General features: G+C 43.1%; 1 protein-coding gene across 2 annotated transcripts in view; it reads right to left on the bottom strand.

Annotated features, from left to right (window-relative positions):
• Positions 1–19,350, bottom strand: part of pemt (phosphatidylethanolamine N-methyltransferase) — an 87,552-nt gene that overhangs the window by 65,184 nt on the left and 3,018 nt on the right. The gene's annotated exons all lie outside the window — the stretch shown is intronic.

Here is a 19,350-nt window from a genome sequence, read left to right as displayed (position 1 = left end):
GTGTGTATACGTATGAGCCTCTCTGTGTGTGTGTGTGTGTGTGTGTGCGTGTGTATATACGTATCAGCCTCTGTGTGTGTGTGTGTGTGTGTGTGTGTGTATATACGTATGAGCCTCTGTGTGTGTGTGTGTGTGTGTGTGCATGCGTGCGTGCGTGCGTGCGTGCGTGCGCGCGTATACGTATGAGCCTCTGTGTGTGTGTGTGTGTGTGTGTGTGCGTGCGTGTGTATATACGTATGAGCCTCTGTGTGTGTGTGTGTGTGTGTGTGTGTGTGTGTGTGTGTGTGTGTGTGTGTGTGTGTGTGTGTGTGTGTGTGTGTGTGTGTGTGTGTGCGTGTGCGGTTGTGAAATCCAGGTGTGAATAGTGGTGTGAAGAGAAGGTGTGATCTTGCCTGTTAATAGTGTCTTTGGGGGGACTAAATAGAGCTTTGAGGGGACTGAATAGAACTTTGAGGGGACCGAAGTTCCTAGAATTTGGGCAACCTGGAATCCTCTCTCCTTCATCCTCCTCTCCCCTCCTCTCTCCTTCATCCTCCTCTCTCCTTCCTCCTCCTCTCTCCTCCTCTCTCCTTCCTCCTTCTTTCTCCTTCCTTCTCCTCTCTGCAACCCCGTCATTTCTCCTTCATCCTCCTCTCTCCTTCATCCTCCTCTCTACTTTTCTCCCCTCCTCTCTCAGGGCTCTACGCTAAGGTTTTCCCCAAGGAGTACATGTGCTCCTAAATGAAAAAATGTAGGAGCACACAAAGAAATTTAGGAGCACAGCGGGGTTTTTTTATGTGGAAGTAAAGCATGTCATTTGCGACCTACAGTTCAAAACATTGTATTTTCCAACGTTCAACCCCATTCATATTCAGTGTTTCCGAAGCAAGTTAGCTGGTAAATTGATCAAATTACTGCATTTGTTCATATTTCAACACTTTAGTGGACCTCTTATCAATTGTTATTAGTAGTATTTTATATAGCCAGCTTTACCTAAAGTTTATTGTAAGATATAGCTTGTTAGATTCTAAATGCAGTTAGAGTTAGACTGTACGTCTAGTATCTAACGTAAGCAACACTTTCACTGTAGCTAGCTAGAGAGCATGTGTATCATAACCAGAAGTCTGTTGGTTTATAGTCTGTCAAATTAGTTCTAGTTATTGGTGTTTGTTGGCATACAAAGTTAGTCTTCTCTTATTAGCCTAGTTAGTACATCTGATTAGAGCTAGCAGCAATGAATTGCAGATTAAGGGGTCCCTATCTCAGTGTTAATTTTGGCAGCTATTTTAGATTTAGTCTTAAAACGAAAATGCATATTAGTTTTAGTCACATTTAGTCATTTTTATCCTTCTTAGTTTTAGTCTAGTTTTCGTCAATGAAAACTCATTACATTTTAGTCTAGTTTTAGTCACATTTAAAAGTCCATATTATAGCCACATTAAACTCCTTTCCTTCCCTTCTCAGGCCCAGGGACCCCCTGTGTTGTGTCTACAACTGCATAATAGTCAAGCTTGCAGTACTTAAATTGTGGATGCAATTAGTCTCTAAGATACAGATCTCTTAGTATATGCCTACAGCTGAATTCCAATTAATTCAATGTAAATAATCATTTTAAGGCAATACTTAATTAACAGAATTATCATTCAAATATAAGAGAATATCAAGTCTAGATTTTCAAATGATGTGATAGCACATTACAACTACTATGCCTACCTGGCCTTAGAGTTAAATCAACCACATATCCTCCATATGAATTGCTGTGCAATTTGATAACCAACAGATTTAGCTAGACGGATAGTTTTGACAGTTGAAAGTGGTGTCAATGATAATAACAATTGCCCAAATAGACAAGGATATTTAAACCAATCACATATTCATTTATTTTTTCTTGATTAATGTCATGCGTGGCCTGTCGTCCATTCTGCAATGAGTTTACTAGCTAGCTATCGATAGCTAGTATAACTTAGCTAGGATATGCTACCTCATAGTTAGCTAGCTAAAAGTTTGCCAAGGCTAACGGGAGGCTTAAATCGAAAATGACTAGCTAACTATCCAAGCTGACACAACCTATACACTCGACTGCCCCTTTGAAGTTAACTTAACGTTGGCTAATATATTCTAATAACTAGTTATCATTGACAGTTACTAGCTAAGTTACCAAACCCCTTTCTTGTCTTAAATTGAGCAGTTGCTGGTGTGAGCTACAGTATGGGAGCTAGCAAAGCCATTTCTAGCTCTGCTTCACAATATTGCTGCCTAGTGTTATAAGTTAATGTAATACATAAATGTTAATAAAGTATCAGACATAAACAGGATACAACACACCAGTAACCAATTGATATTATGTGTTAATATACCGAAAATATCAGTAAATCGAGGTGGTGCTGCTGTCTGTCCCGTGGAAGACCATTCAAACAGGTTGCCAGCAGGGTTTTTTTGCGAGCTACTTATACTAAATGATCACATGTCGGCGAGATCGTCGTAACCCTCTTTTTATATGGCTCTGGCCCATTGGTTGCGAATAGTCGCTCTCATTTGCATGAAGTTAAACGTGTCATCATGCTATGTTCACATTGTGCAGTCGCGACCCCGTCACTTGTTTCCATATGAAATCTATGGTATGCTTCACTTCTTCGCACCGTTGTTCCGTGTATTGACAACAATACCCGTCACTCGCGCACTATGCTCGTAAATTATTTTTCAAGTTCGCACATACCTATTTTTAGGCGCAAATGCGAGTGAAATACTCGCACTGTAGAGCCCTGTCTCTCCTTCCTCCTCCTCTCTGCATCTGTCCTCTCTCCTCCTCTCTCCTTCCTCCTCCTCTCTCCTTCCTCCTCCTCTCTTCACCCCATCCTCTCTCCTTCCTCTTTCTCTCTGCACCCCGTCCTCTCTCCTTCCTCCTCCTCTCTCCTTCCTCCTCCTCTGCACCCCGTCCTCTCTCCTTCATCCTCCTCTCTCCTCCTCTCTCCTTCCTCCTCCTCTCTCCTTCCTCCACCTCTCTGCACCCCATCCTCTCCCCTCCTCTCTCCTTCCTCCTCTCTTCACCCCATCCTCTCTACTCCTCTGTCCTCCCTCCTCCTCTCTCCTTCCTCCTTCTCTCTCCCTCCTCCTCTCTGCACCCCATTCTTTCCCCTCCTCTCTCCTTCTTCCTCCTCCTCTCTCCTTCCTCCTCCTCTCTTCACCCCATCCTCTCTACTCCTCTGTCCTCCCTCCTCCTCTCTCCTTCCTCCTTCTCTCTCCTTCCTCCTCCTCTCTGCACCCCATTCTTTCCCCTCCTCTCTCCTTCTTCCTCCACCTCTCTCCTTCCTCCTCCTCTCTTCACCCCATCCTCTCTCCTCTCTCTTATCTCCTCCTCTATTCTGTCGTTCAATCTTTCTGTGTCCTAGATCTGCTCCTCCGTGTTTCCATGGTCTTGCACTTGGTGTGTGTGTGTGTGTGTGTGTGTGTGTGTGTGTGTGTGTGTGGCCTTTCATCTCTCTCAGATCAGCAGGTGATATGTGACTGAGTTTGAAGAGCGCGTTTCCTGTTCTCTAAACACACACGCACACACACCCCAGAGATACAGAAGTCTGTGTGTGCAGGTCTGTGCGTGGTCTGTGTACACGTGTGTGTGTGTGTGTATGTGTGTATGAGAGTGTGTGTGTGTGTGTGTGTATGAGTGTGTGTGTGTGTGTGTATGTGTTGTGTGTGTACACGTCTGTGTGTGTGTGAGTATCACAGGTGGATAGGGCTTCAGCAGGAAGTACTGGATTAACGGAGGCCAAACCAGCAAAGAGGAAATCACATAATAGCACACACATACACACACACACACACACACACACACAAACTCAGACACACACGCAGACACGCACACACACAGACACATGCACACCTTGTGTGGATGTGGCAAGTGCTAGGCTACAGGCTATAACATTCTGACATTTACATGAATTTGCATGAGAACATCCTGTTTACCTGCACAGTTCTTGTTTACCTGTTCCAGTACAGTTCATTTCAGTTATGAAAGACATTTTTACCTCAGGCATGAAAGAAGTTTCTACCTCAAAAAAGAAAGAGAAAGCAAGGCAGATATTGTCAATCTAGTTCCTCGCATTTCAAGTTTTTTCCAAAACATTCAAAAGTTGCAGCGGACGCTCACGAGCCCAACATGGGAGGTGGTGAGGAGGAAGAGGAGGAGGAGGAGGAGGAGGAACAGCCTGGTAGCAGCACTGCTAATGCTGTACCACCGAGGCTACTGTTGGCACCGGCGGGTGATGCTGCATCACCGAGGCTACTGTTGGCACCGGCGGGTGATGCTGCACCACCGTGGCTACTGTTGGCACCGGCGGGTGATGCTGTACCACTGGCACAGAGGCTACTGTTGGCACCGGCGGGTGATGCTGTACCACAGTGGCTACTGTTGGCACCGGCGGGTGATGCTGCACCACCGGCACAGAGGCCACTGTTGGTTGGTTGGTGAGGAGGAGACCGGTGCTATAGAAGAGGGTCAACAACGCCGACATGCGTCACCTCCGCCGCCTGTTAGCATCATGGAGGATAAGAGACAGCCTCCTGAAGGAGAGCAGGGCCAGGGCGAGGCTTGGTTTGAAGCTGTAACTGACCCAGCTTACTGGGGGAACACTCACGGTGAGCGGGCCAAAGCATTTCTTATAGATAGAGGAGTTAAAGTGTTCCACAATTGGTGTGCACATTATTCAGTCGGATTGGTGGCAAGACTCGAGTTTTGACAAATGAGCAGTTTACATGCAGACTGCCCAATGGCCAAGTGGTTGATAGACTGTGAATAACGTATTCCCCATCGACATGAAATATTTACTGTTTTGCATGCAAGTTGTTTTCTTCAAAATCTCAAGCATTCGTTACTGGCTACTGTGACTGGAAACACCCGGAGCGAATCTGCGAGCACGAGACAAGTGCAGAACATCTAGCCTGCATGCTTGATCTGCTTCAGAGAGCCACAGGTGCCACCGTGGATTCCGACCTTATGAAGCAAATCGATGGAGAGAGGCAATATTGGAGAGAGGTGCTTAGGAGAGTGGTCTCTGTCATCAAGTTCCTCGCGTTTAGGGGAAATGACGAATTGCTAGGTTCACCACACAATGGCAACTACTTAGGCATCTTGGAATTGTTGTCACAATTTGACCCGTTCTTGGCCGAGCATATGAGAACGTTTGGACAAATGGGTAGGGGCAGTGTTTGGACAGATGGGTAGGGGCAGGTGGGGCCTTACATGGACTGAAACTAGCCTAATGCCTGTGTTTGTGTATGATTACAGAGGTTGGTTAGAGAAGACACGTCTACCATCTGGCTACCATGGGTGTTCCTCTTTGCCTGATACTGTGTAAGATTCTGCTCTGTTCTCTTCCTGATGAACATCTCTCTCCCTCAGAACCCAAAGCACACCATATAGGGTGTACATTTCCCCCAAACAGCCAAATAGCATATATATCATTTCCAGTGATCTGGGGTTGTGTTGTGGATGCAGGGAAATGCAATGTAGTTGAATTAGTACATTTCACAGGGCTTAAAGGGTTAGTTTGTTGGAGTATTGTGCATATACTATCCAAGTTTAGATGATGTATCATCAATTCCTCATGATTGTATGAGCTGTTTGGAGGAGTGCTATCATAGGGCATATTCAGTGATGTAATGCTTTCAGACATGCAAGCCAGATAACAGGCGACTCTGCATGGACTTGGCCCAGCCTAGAGCAGGAGAAATGGAGGTGATTAAAAACTGGGAGTGATGGCTATGACTATTACTGTGTGTGTGTGTGTGTGTGTGTGTGTGTGTGTGCTTCTTTGAATCCCATAATAGTTCTACATTTCCTGCAACCCACCTTAAATGACGATAGTGACCCCTGTGACATGTACACTGTGTTGAACGACACCTGGAGGGCCACCTCCAACAACGGGTCACATAGGTGTGACAATCACGGCCAGTGGCAGGGTTGGTACCGCACGTTCCACCAGGGGGCGAGCGTTCTGATGCCTAACGTGTGTGTGCCTCACCATCGCTGCGGTACCCATGCACCTCTCTGGCTGAATGGTCCACACCCTCGCACGGAAGATGGCATCGTGGCCAGAGAGGTGTGTGGATCCTTGGATGGGAACTGCTGCCAATTCAAACCCCCATCCATCCAGGTGAAAGCGTGTCCAGGAAACTACACCGTTTACAAACTAGTGGACCCTCGTGGCTGCAATTTTGCATACTGTACAGGTAAATTGCTTTTTTCTGATATAGTTACTATAGTGTGTTTGTGTCCATTTTACATTCACCATTGTTTCCCCTGGGAAAAGATTTTCACCTCTCATATCTATTATCTAAAACATATTTCCATACGCCACGCAGATGAAACAACTGCAACAATTCCTGCTGCTGTAACTAACCCTGCTCCAACCACTCCAAGTAAGCGATGTTCAAACCTGGAACAATTCCTTTGTTTCAGTCTATGGCCAGTTTGTCAGATCATATTGCTGTGTATTGTTAGATTTTCCTTCATACCTTCATACATGTCTTTTTCATACATGTCTTTTTAGTTCAGCATTAGGGCTGCAGGACACTTCTAGTGCTAGTCTCATGTGTTGTTGTTTCACTTACTGTACTGGGAAAGAAAAGTGTCTGCACACTGTTATTTACCTATACTGTAGTATACCAGAGAAAATGTACACCAGGGCTCATTAATACCAGGGCTCATTATGGGATTAACACACATCAACACCAGGGCTCATTATGGGATGAACACACATCAACACCAGGGCTCATCAACACCAGGGCTCATTATGGGATTAACACACGTCAACACCAGGGCTCATTATGGGATTAACACACATCAACACCAGGGCTCATCAACACCAGGGCTCATTATGGGATTAACACACGTCAACACCAGGGCTCATTATGGGATTAACACACATCAACACCAGGGCTCATCAACACCAGGGCTCTCATTATTATTTATGCTGAAATAAAATGCCCATTCACCCCAGAGGTCTATTTTCTTCCACACTAAATTAGTTTCTCGTGTGAAAACTGAACCCTTCCTCCTGCAGCCGCAGTGTGGGCTGGGCTAATACAAGTTAGCGAAATGCTACATACACACATACACAGACACAGATACGCACACACATAGACACAAACACACACACACACACACACACACACAGACACATGCATACACACACACACCTTGTGTGGATGTGGCAAGGCTATAACAATATTTCTATGAAAACATCCTGTTTACCGCCAGAGTACCTGTTTACCTGCACAGTTCATTTCAGTTATGAAAGACATTATTACCTCAAGCAAGAAAGAATGTTTTATCTCCACTGTTTCTATATGGGAGAAATGTTAATGAATTTGAAAAGCTTTCAATGTGTTTTATGTGCTTTTAGTCTCACACTCATCACAAACCATGATGCCATGAGAGATTTTCATTAGACATTTATATTTGTATCCTTTAGGTCTATGTCCATTGATTCACTCAACATACATCACAACACTTTTAATGTTACAGCTGAGGAGAAGTGGTCAGATCTGTTTCACTGCCAGCCTCCACAGTCTATAGGTTGGCATACGAGGTCAATGAACATGAGGATCAGAGTGTTTGACTTGGAAATGTTGGAAAGGTAAGATGTATCTGACAAAAATAGACCCATAAACATGTAAATCATGTTTTTCATCACATTGATATGATCTAAGTCAAATGAGACTGAAGACAATAGTCCAGAGAGAAAAGGAAGCTCTATGATAGTTGTCAATGTCAGTGTGAGGTGAGAACATAAAGGAATCATTTAAGGTAAGATATTTGGACAGATTATTGTAAAAGGTGTCATGTTATCAATTGTTATGTTCATTGCTACAGTTTTTTTCAATCGTTTTCAAACTTGTTTCAATTCCATGTACACTTTTTCAAAACACTTTCAAAAACACATTCAGCATATCAGTAGACTATGTGAACTAAACTGTGGAGACTTTTCCAATTCATGGATACCTGACTCAATGTTCAACGCAGCAAAATTCTGCAACTACAGCAATTTTTGCCAAATTTAGATACTCTGTTCCAAACAGTTAGCTTTCAGTTCAAAACCGGACAACATTTTGATAATTGTAGATGGAAAGATGTTGTATTTTGACAGAAAAATTAAATGCAATTGAAATAAGGCAGAGTATTCTATAATTTTTGCTGAAAATGTATTCAGTTTTCTACTTTGCTTTGTTTGTTTGCAGCCTTGTTACCAACTGTACAAAAGTGGTGCAGTACAGCATTTGCATTGAAATATGCATGTATGAAGGAAAAATATAGATGTAGTTGTCGCTGAAGACATTTCCCCACTATTACTGCTGTATATGTTTTGGGCTATCAATGAGACAAAGTGACGCAAAAATGCAACTACAACTAACTTTTATCAAAAGTCACCTACTATAGCACCTTATATTGCTCAGGAATTGAACCCAAGTTAGCTACTTGTTGTTCAACAACACTAAGCACTGTACCACTGATCACACATGGTCAATATGCCGCACTCAAAAGTGGTATGTATTGTGACAGGCAAACCAACAGATAAAAAAAGTTTGTTCGTGCTGTCATGACAACAGCTTGCCTTAAAACATATTTTACAGAATATGGGGAATTTTAGGGGTGGATAAGATGTGCTGAAGATTTTTCCTAAAGTTTCCATGTAAGGGAGAATGTTGCGATACGGCAAATGTGAAGTTCATAAGATTTTCACCACGGATCAGCATTAGGGCTGCAGGACACTTCTACTGCTAGTCTCATGTGTTGTTGATTCACTTACTGTACTGGGAAAGAAAAGAGTCAGCACACTGTTTTTTTTACTATACTGTAGAATACCAGAGAAAATTTAGCATGGAGCTGTATTTGATTTGTATTACAATATATACGAGGTGCCATACGTTTTCCCTTTGTTTTGGAATGCAATACTAAACTGGGCAGAGGATACAGCAAGATATAATTGATGCATTTTACCTGTGTATATTGTCTGTGTATTTTAGTTCATTATACAGTACATTGAATGATGAGGTATTTTAATGGGAGAGAGTGTAGGTGAAACCGGGGTTGCTACATTAGTTTAATTAAATCAGTCTCATAAAATTTAATAATCATTACATTTAGTATTTAATATTTTATAATTAAATGACTAAAACAATGAAAAGCTCTAGTTGTACCACTATGCTACAGTCTAAGTATGGTATCACAATACTATCGTACTACAATATCACTACTAAGTCTATAACACTTCATGAAACAACCAGAGAAGTGAAGGCATTTGAAGTACTTGATTGGCGGAAAATGGCTTTCAGTGGAATATTGGAACAATAACAGGCAAGACAATTGTTTAAGTCTAAAATAAACAATTTATTAAAAGTAACAAACGGTAATTAATAGTAATATCAAATCAGGTATAATAACATACACACTGGAGTAAAACAATTGAGCAAGGCACAAAGTGGGATTGGGGAATGAGGTAATCTGTTTCAGCAATGCAGAGGAGGATGCGTTAGCTTCCTCGTCTCTGTCTGTGTGTGTGTGTGTGTGTGTGTGTGTGTGAGAGCGGGTGCGTGCGTGTGTGAGCGGGTGCGTGTGTGCATAGACATATATACATAGACCCCTCCTCTTATGTTGCCTCGCGAGTTACGTCGCCGCCATCTTGTAAAGGGGGCAGCTGGCCCAGTAACATGGAGACAAAACTTTTTGGGAGAACTTCACGTCGATCATAAACCCTTGAATATAAAAACGACTCAGTGAAATCGGTTGAGAAATGTAAACGCTAGAGTGCGTTTTATCCAGAAAAAACACAGATCCAACGTTCTTGCGTTTGTTTCCAGGCCAGCTGCCCCCTTTACAAGATGGCGGCGACGTAACTCGTCACGGCAACGGGCTGAAGCAGTCAAGGAGGGGTCTATGTATATATGTCTATGCGTGTGTGGGTATGCGCAGTTGCGAGTAAACGTGGTCGCGCGCTCAATGGAGAGATGGGGGAAGTGAGAGGGAGGCTATGCGCAAGTGCACAGGTGATAGATGCTGTGTGCGTGAAGTCAAGAGTGCATCAGGCCCCAACTAGAGGGAGTGGGTCACCGGATGCTGCTGCGGGTCCGAGACAGGAACGCTATGTTGCTTAGGCGCAAATTTAGTTGGGGGAAGTGCGCAAAGTAAAGAATGCCTGAACAAAGGATTCTTGCCTTAAGGACAAAATCCGAGCTAGGCCTTAATTCAATACAAGCTCTTTACAACACTGAGATCGCGATGTGTGCGTGTATATGTTCAGGTGGTGATGTAAAAGGGAGTTAGAGAGAGAGAGAAAGAGATAGAGAGATGGTGCATGCACAAACCTATCTAACATTAGCAAAAGAACCAAGCAAGATTATCCATGGTCACAGACCGTGTAGATGGTAAATTTCAGTTTGCATTTAAATCTTAACGAAATAAAATAACAACACTTATCACATAGAATAAAACATACATATAAAAGTAAGTTCTGCCCAGATATTAGCCGTACTTCGATCGCTCTTGCGTAGCGATCAAGATGTTTTCTGCGGTTTTCCGTGGAGCAGCGTGGGACGCAGGCGTGTGGAAGGAGCCGGATTTCTTCCTTCTTAATCAGTTCGTCAACTGGACCCGGGACGAGTCTCGAAGGGAATGAACGTTCTGTTTGTCGACTTGAATAGATGAAAAGGGAACCGGTCGCCTTCTCGTATTCAATAAACTGCTGGGCTGCAGTGTAGTACTACCGATGTAAACTCAGGTTGCAACTAACGATTTCAAGTAGATTGGAACTTTGATCAGAAGTTCTATGGACTACGTGTCGTCGTGTCGTCCTTTGTCCTGATGAGAATTCTTCTGTAGGGTCGGGTATCTCTATTTGTGAATGGAATTCACTGCTGCAAAAACCACCGCGAGAGAGAGAGATTTTCGGCTTTGGCGCGGTTATAAAGCAAAAAATGCGTCACCCGGTTTTATGACCTTGTTGCGGCCAATGCTGAGTCAGTGAAATGTAGATAAGGAATGAAAGGTGATAAGGGACCTCTGGGTAATGTAGTCTATGGTGAGACCCCCTACAAGAGCATATGCTATAGTTCTGGCAGCATGTGTCAGTTTGGGGTGAAGTTTGAAGTGTCAACTCACAGCCCACAAGAACAATGGTATTAGCCACCGGACAGGCCTTACATGGACAGAAACTAGCCTAATGCCTGTGTTTGTGTATGATTACAGAGGTTGGTTAGAGAAGACACGTCTACCATCTGGCTACCATGGGTGTTCTTCTTTGCCTGATACTGTGTAAGATTCTGCTCTGTTCTCTTCCTGATGAACATCTCTCTCCCTCAGAACCCAAAGGACACCATTTAGGGTACATTTCCCCCAACAGCCAAATAGCATATATCATTTCCACTGATCTGGGGTTGTGTTGTGGATGCAGGGAAATGTAATGTAGTTGAATTAGTGCATTTCACAGGGCTTAAAGGGTTAGTTTGTTGGAGTATTGTGCATTTACTACCCTAATTCAGATGATGTACTATCAATTCCTCATGAATGTATGAGCTGATTGGAGGAGTGCTATCATAGGGCATATTCAGTGATGTAATGCTTTCAGACATACAAGCCAGATACCAGGCGACTCTGCATGGACTTGGCCCAGCCTAGAGCAGGAGAAATGGAGGTGATTAAAAACTGGGAGTGATGACTATTACTATGTGTGTGTGTGTGTGTGTGTGTGTGTGTGTGTGTTTGCTTCTTTGAATCCCATAATAGTTCTACATTTCCTGCAACCCACCTTATATGACGAGAGTGACCCCTGTGACATGTACACTGTGTTGAACGACACCTGGAGGGCCACTTCCAAGGACGGGTCACCTAGGTGTGATAGTAACGTCCAGTGGCAGGGTTGGTACCGCATGTTCCACCAGGGGGCGAGCGTTCTGATGCCTAACGTGTGTGTGCCTTACTATCGCTGCGGTACCACTTATCCTCTCTGGCTGAACGGTCCACACCCTCGCCCGAAAGATGGCATCGTGACCAGAGAGGTGTGTGCATCCAATTGGGCTAACTGCTGCCAATACAAAACACCATCCATCCAGGTGAAAGCGTGTCCAGGAAACTACACTGTTTACAAACTAGTGGACCCTCATGGCTGCAATTTTGCATATTGTACAGGTAAATTGCTCTTTTCTGATATAGTTACTATATTGTGTTTGTGTCCATTTTACATTCACCATTGTTTCCCCTGGGAGAAGATTTTCATCTCTCATATCTATTATCTAAAACATATTTCCATACGCCACGCAGATCCAACAACTGCAACATTTCCTGCTGCTGTAACTAACCCTGCTCCAACCACTCCAAGTAAGCAATGTTCAAACCAGGAACACTTCCTTTGTTTCAGTCTATGGCCAGTTTGTCAGATCACATTACTGTGTATTGTTAGATTTTCCTTCATACCTTCACACATGTCTTTTTCATACATGTCTTTTTAGTGTGTTTTTATCATTTTAAATTATTTGGTATTTACTATTGTGCTTTTTCTTAAATTCTAATGTAATACGTTATCCTCTGAGGTAAAATTCTTATTTTTGTATCTAAAAACCAGGCAGTCGTGAGTGGAATGGTAGATTAATAGGGAACTTAGGCAGTAAGCCTACGACACAGTTCAGAAAGTACACAATGTGTAAATGCTTCGACCCCCACGAGCTTGGTGCAGACTTGAAATAAACTCTGTTCTCTTCAAAATAACGCATTGAAAAGGGTCAGAATGGGTCTCAGGATTTCAAGAGTCTGGGAATCACAATAAAGTTCCTAACCACAGAGATAAAAGAGGGGGTCTAAATTGATGAAATCCTGTGACATTTCCATAGACATGAATGGAGGTGGTCTGCTCTGCTCTTGTTAAAGCCCCATTATGCCAGAATTGATACTTTTTGCTACTGAGCTCCCCCTTAAGTTGCGGAGTGTAGCTCACTTTTACACCACTGTCGTAAATACAAGTTGCCCTTCAAGACCCCCTATTGGACAGTGTACACGTGTATTTGTTGACAAGCTGAAGGATATGGAACCGGCAAAGACAACGGCTATATATATATATATATATATATATATATATATATTAGACAATATAGACTCTGCATAGTTTTATGTATTGTGACATCGGAGGTGGACGCTAGCTTAACCAAAGAAAAACAAAAAAAGAATGAGATATTTCTGTTTTGCTGAAATACTGCTTGCATTTTCAGTCCCTTTACATTGTTTCTAAGCGTTCGAATGTGGAGTATGTGTAATCTAATAACATTTTGTTGTAGGCACATGTATTTCCATATACCCAGTGGTGTTGTGGAAAATTTTAGAAGTAGAATGCAGCACCCCTCACTTTAATTATGACCAAAGTCCGTGAACATACATTGGCCACACTGACAATGAACATCCATATTGGATATTGGCAGCCTCAATATGTGAGCTTGAAAAATAATGGGCTGAATATTACCTCCCAAATAATGAAGACAGTGTTTTAGAGCCGAATATTTATGTGTTATTTTATTTATGTATTTTGTGTTCAATCGAAATATACCACCCCAATTAACTGCAGTGCAGAAAAAGTCTGGTTTTGTGCCAGTGCAGTGCCAAAACAATTAAGCATAAAAAATGCTTACAATCCCCTGAACATCTGCAGCATGTGTGTAGGGGATAATTACACTGGATAGTGTCATCTCTACAGAGGGGGTGGAGAATTCATCTGACTTAGATAAAGTATGAATGTGAGGAATACATTTGTGTTATTGGAAGTTGCACACACACACACAAAGTTTTCTTAGCAGAGGTACGGGGTGTAGAATTCATCTCAGTTATCTGAAAGGTTAACCCATTTAGAAGAAGCAGTGCAATCTCTGCTGTTCCTGTGTGAGTTAATATGAAGCCCTCTGTTCATTTGACACAGAACCCAAGACACGCTTCCAGCAGAGGCTCAGGCTGAAGGTCGTCCTCCAGAGAGAGCTCTCCCCGTCTGATATTGCTCAACAGGTGACTAGCTCTGATCACATGTGCCTATCTAAGAGTATTAGCACTTTATCAGATTGAACTATGAGGACGAACATATGAACAACCCCACAGTGAGAAAGAACTGTCATTATCTGCAGATTGTTTTGAGTCAAATAAAAGTTATTTATTGTTTATTTAATGTTTCAAATGTTTATAAAAAGCACTATTTCCAGTGCTTTTGCTCAATGCAGTGTTCATAAAACACAGAGACGTGGTGTTTAGTTCCCAGGAAACAAACTTATCTTCTTGTAGTAGCTACAATGGTAGAGCAGGGTGCTAGCAACACCAAATTCATGGGACAAATACTGATGGAAAACTAGGTAACAAATTGCTTTCAATAAAATCATATACTAAATGAATCAATGTATATGTTATAGATGAAATCATATACTAAATGAATCAATGTATATGTTATAGATGAAATCATATACTAAATGAATCAATGTATATGTTAGGTGTGCATCTCTTATCAAAAGGTTGTTAATGACATTGGAATTGCCACAGATTGTTAGAGACTCTTTGTAATAATATCCATACATTGTGAAGAACATCCCATTATACAGTTTGAGATGGAACCATAACAGACTTGTCTGATTGGTTACTGCAGATCAAGGAGAAGCTGATTCAGATGGGCCACCCCAGTGACATCACAGTCAAGATGGTGGAAGGGAAGGAGGAAGGAGGAAGGAGGAAGAAGGACCTCTGATTGAGGACCATCAGAATGCCTGTTTAATTCTATTTCTTATATTGTTTTAATTCAACACATGAGCTGTGTCTCAAATAGCATATACCCATTTCCACATGAATGCATATGAAGCATGTTACTGAATGCAATGCAAACACATATACTCATACTTATATATTCTCTTTCTATATTCACATACAGTATATATTACATCCATCCCAGAGGTCTATTTTCTTCCACACTAAATTAGTTTCTCGTGTGAAAACTGAATCCTTCCTCATGCAGCCGCTGTGTGCACTGAGCTAATACAAGTTAGCAAAATGCTACAAACACACACACACACAGACACAGATACACACACACACACAGACAGACAGACAGACTTTCAGTTATGAAAGACATTTTTACCTCAAGCATGAAAGAAGGTTTTATCTCCACTGTTTCTATATGGGACAAATGTTGATGAATTTGAAAAGCTTTCAATGTGTTTTATATGCTTATAGTCTCACACTCACACGAACCATGATGCCATGAGACACACACACACACACACAAAGACACGCACACACACACACAGCCACTGGCCACTCTCATGCACACAGGTGGGTGGAGAGAAAGTAGCTGAACTCTCTCTACTTGGCTAATGTGTGTGTGTGTGTGTGTGTGTGTGTGTGTGTGTGTGTGTGACTGCGTACCTGTATCTGTGTTTTTTATATTTATGTGCAAGTGTGTGTATGTGCTCAAATGAGGACATCTTGTCTCGATGTAATTCCTACTGCCAGAACTGGGGTGACCCTACATGCGCGCGCACACACACACACACACGTGCGCACGCACACACACACACACACACACACACACACACACACACACACACACACACACACACACACACACACACACACACACACACACACACACACACACACACACACACACACACACACACACACACACACACACACACACACACGCTGGAAGTGGGGACATCCTATTCTTAACACACATACGCACAACTCTGATAGGAAGACAGCCTGTTCCCTTATTACACAAATAATTAAGGGACATGGACATAACCAACAAACACTCAGACAGACACATGCACATGTGTGTATGTGTGTGTGTGTGTGTGTGTGTGTGTGTGTGTGCGCCAGCCTTCTTGTCTCTGCAGATGACTAACCCACACCACACACTCCACAGGAGTTGGTGAAGCTTTGAGAAGAAGCTGAGGCTTTGAGAAGTAGCCGTGGTGACGTGTAGCCGTGGTGGCGTCACCTCCAGCACCATGCCAGACTATGCCACACTGTGCCAAAGACTGACACTCAAACTTGGACAGCTTCCAACCGACCCCCCCCCCAAAAAAAAAAACACCACACACACAAGGCTTTGGGGTGCAGTGTGTGACGTCACTGTGTGGAATCACGTGAGAGGGAGACAAGAGCCCAGAGAGGATGACACACTCACCACCCAACACAGAGATGAGATGAGGGGAAGAGAGAGAGAGAGAGAGAGAGAGAGAGAGAGAAAACAGGTGAAAGGCAGACAGAGAGAGAGCGAAGGAGAGAGAGGGGTGAAAGAGACACAGAAATAAAGAGATAAAGCGAGGAAAAGAAGAGTGTGTGTGTGTGTGTGTGTGTGTGTGTGTGTGCGTGCTTGCGTTTGTGCGTGCGTGCGTGCGTGTCTGATATGAAAGTGCAACTTCTCCTGTGTGTTACTACAACCTCTTTTCCGTGTGTGTGCTTGTGTGTGTGTGTGTGTGTGTGTGTGTGTGTGTGTGTGTGTGTGTGTGTGTGTGTGTGTGTGTGTGTGTGTGCGTGCTTGCGTTTGTGCGTGCGTGTCTGATATGAAAGTGCAACTTCTCCTGTGTGTTACTACAACCTCTTTTCCGTGTGTGTGTTTGTGTTTGTGTGTGTGTGTGTGTGTCGTGCCTGTGTGTGTGATTGTGCATGGTTGATGCTCACTCTATGCACCATGTGGAAAATATCCTCTGATGTCACGCTGCAGCAGTGTGCGTCACACAAATCGGTTCTCCTTCAGCAGAGACATATGGACAGGACACACACACACACACACACACATACACACACACACAGACACACACACACACACACACACACGCATCAGTGGCAGGCAGGCAGGCAAACACACCAGACAAGAGAGAGCAGTGGTTGGAAGGACCCCATGACCCCTTTCGTATGTGTTCACGCCACAGATCGGAGAGTGTGGTATAGAGAGGGTTCCATCAAATTAAAATGTGACAGCATGCATATTAGCATCCAGACCCATAGCTACACACCCTCACATGACTAGTGCATGTGGAGGACATGCATATTAGCATCCAGACCCATAGCTACACACCCTCACAAGACTAGTGCATGTGGAGGACTCGGCTATGTGTTTACTTCTGAAGGGACCAGCATAGGTCATAAGAATATGCCATAGTCAATAAGTCAATGATATTATACCTAGTTATAATTGTTAAGTTTATTTGGATTTAACTAGCCATGAGTGGACTTTGCTTGGTGAATATACTTTGGGCTGACCTGGGTAGTGAGGTGTGATACTAGACTCTCACCCCCCCCCACCCCCAGGTCGAGACAAAGAACCCTGCATGCATGGCCCATTTGAATAGACGGTAACACCCCTTAGATGTCAGTGTATTTAACAGACTGTCCCTCAAGGGATAATCAGATATACTGAGGTGAAGTTCTGTGAGGGAGGATGGATCTGACAGTCTCTGTCTCACAAGTGGTCGGCCGCCATTCTTCAAGAATAAACCTGAATCCTGACTGATCAAACCTAAGACTGAATCTTCAATATATGGTATAAAACTAATTACCATCACTTCCACACATCAAAGGAGCTGCACTGAACTGTGATTGTTCCGCATGTATAAAAGGTTTTGCACTGAACTGTGATTTTATACTGTACATGCGGAACAAGGTTTTGCACTGAACTGTGATTGTTCCGCATGTATAAAAGGTTTTGCACTGAACTGTGATTGTTCCCCATGTATAAAAGGTTCTGCACTGAACTGTGATTGTTCCGCAAGTATAAAAGGCAGTCCTAGAGGCTTGTCCCTCGTGGAACACATTTGCTTCAACCTCATTGTGGTCATAATGCCATAAATATGCCATAAATATTGAAAACAGTAGTGTGGAGTTTTGGTCAGAAACTAGCGAGCTAATGCGAGCGAGCTCAGAGCGACTTCGGATGAGAACACACACAGAAGATACGGAGTCCTTGGTGTCCTTGGTTGACCTTCTGTCAAAAACATCAAGTTCATACTGCCCAGCCACCCCCTTAAATGTTAAATGCACTGGAATATAGCAGCTATATATATATATATATATATATATATATATATATATATAGCAAGAGATCCATTTTATGGCCAAAGTGGATCACGTTATGAGATTACCGTATGTCCTGTCCTGCTCGAGGCTAAATGGTTTTTAAAAGTGAAAATGTCAAAAAGTCAAGTGTGTCTCTCTCTTTTAGGGTCAAGTTGAAGTGATGGTGAACGCTCCTCAGTACCAGCCCCCGCTAACCTCACCTGACCTCACCTTCTGCCCTACTCCAAATCTGATTGGATAAAGACACATGCCACAGCTTTACGAACACCACCAACAAGGACCATTCAGGACCTCGAGCAGAGAGCAAGCAGAGCCAGTGCTAGCCTAGCCTAACATTTCCGCAATAGCCTGAGGGTGGACTCAGGGCCTGTGCTGAGGGGAAGAGGCAGTGCTGTGGAAACACAAAGGACGAGGGGAGGCGAGCCAAACAGAATACAACCCGCAATCAGAAGAGCTGCGTATTGAGATGGCAGGGTATGACGACGGCTAATCATTTGACTCTTTGAGAGAGACATAGAGCTCTTTTTATGAAGGCAATCACAAAGGACGCCTCACACAAAGGCCTCATTATGGGAATGACAATTAGGCGGCAGGTATGACTCGGGAACGCAGTCCTCGCTATGTTAGCATATACTGTTTGCCTGGAACCATAAATCCAAAGCAGGGGAGGACTGTAAAAATAACACATGGCTACATGGCAAAGGTCAAAAGTGATGAAGAGGTTGGGTTTGATGCTGAGACGCTTTGATATATCCTGCAATGTGTATCCTGATGGTATAGCATTCTACTATTTTAGTAGATTATAGATATATCCTGCAATGTGTATCCTGATGGTATAGCATTCTACTATTTTAGTAGATTATCCTGCAATGTGTATCCTGATGGTATAGCATTCTACTATTTTAGTAGATTATAAATATATCCTGCAATGTGTATCCTGATGGTATAGCATTCTACTATTTTAGTAGATTATAGATATATCCTGCAATGTGTATCCTGATGGTATAGCATTCTACTATTTTAGTAGATTAAAGCCTATTGTCTACTGGGGTAATATTGAAGTGCTATTACAGTATAAATTACACATTTAGGTTTCATTAATCCCTTTGCCAGACAACATTTGACTAACAGTATAGGTTTTCTTCCGTATATGTGCTTTCTGTTGACAGTGCTGAAAAAATTCTCAGATTGAAGGGTTAATGTTAAGGGTATGGTTAGTGAACAGCTAAGTTGACGGATGGTTGAGAGTAAAGCGGCCTGGACAGGTTTGCTGCATGTGT

Source organism: Clupea harengus, chromosome 1, assembly GCF_900700415.2.
Source record: "Clupea harengus chromosome 1, Ch_v2.0.2, whole genome shotgun sequence".
In the NCBI taxonomy this organism is placed as follows: domain Eukaryota; kingdom Metazoa; phylum Chordata; class Actinopteri; order Clupeiformes; family Clupeidae; genus Clupea; species Clupea harengus.
This window is presented reverse-complemented; position numbering and strand designations above follow the sequence as displayed.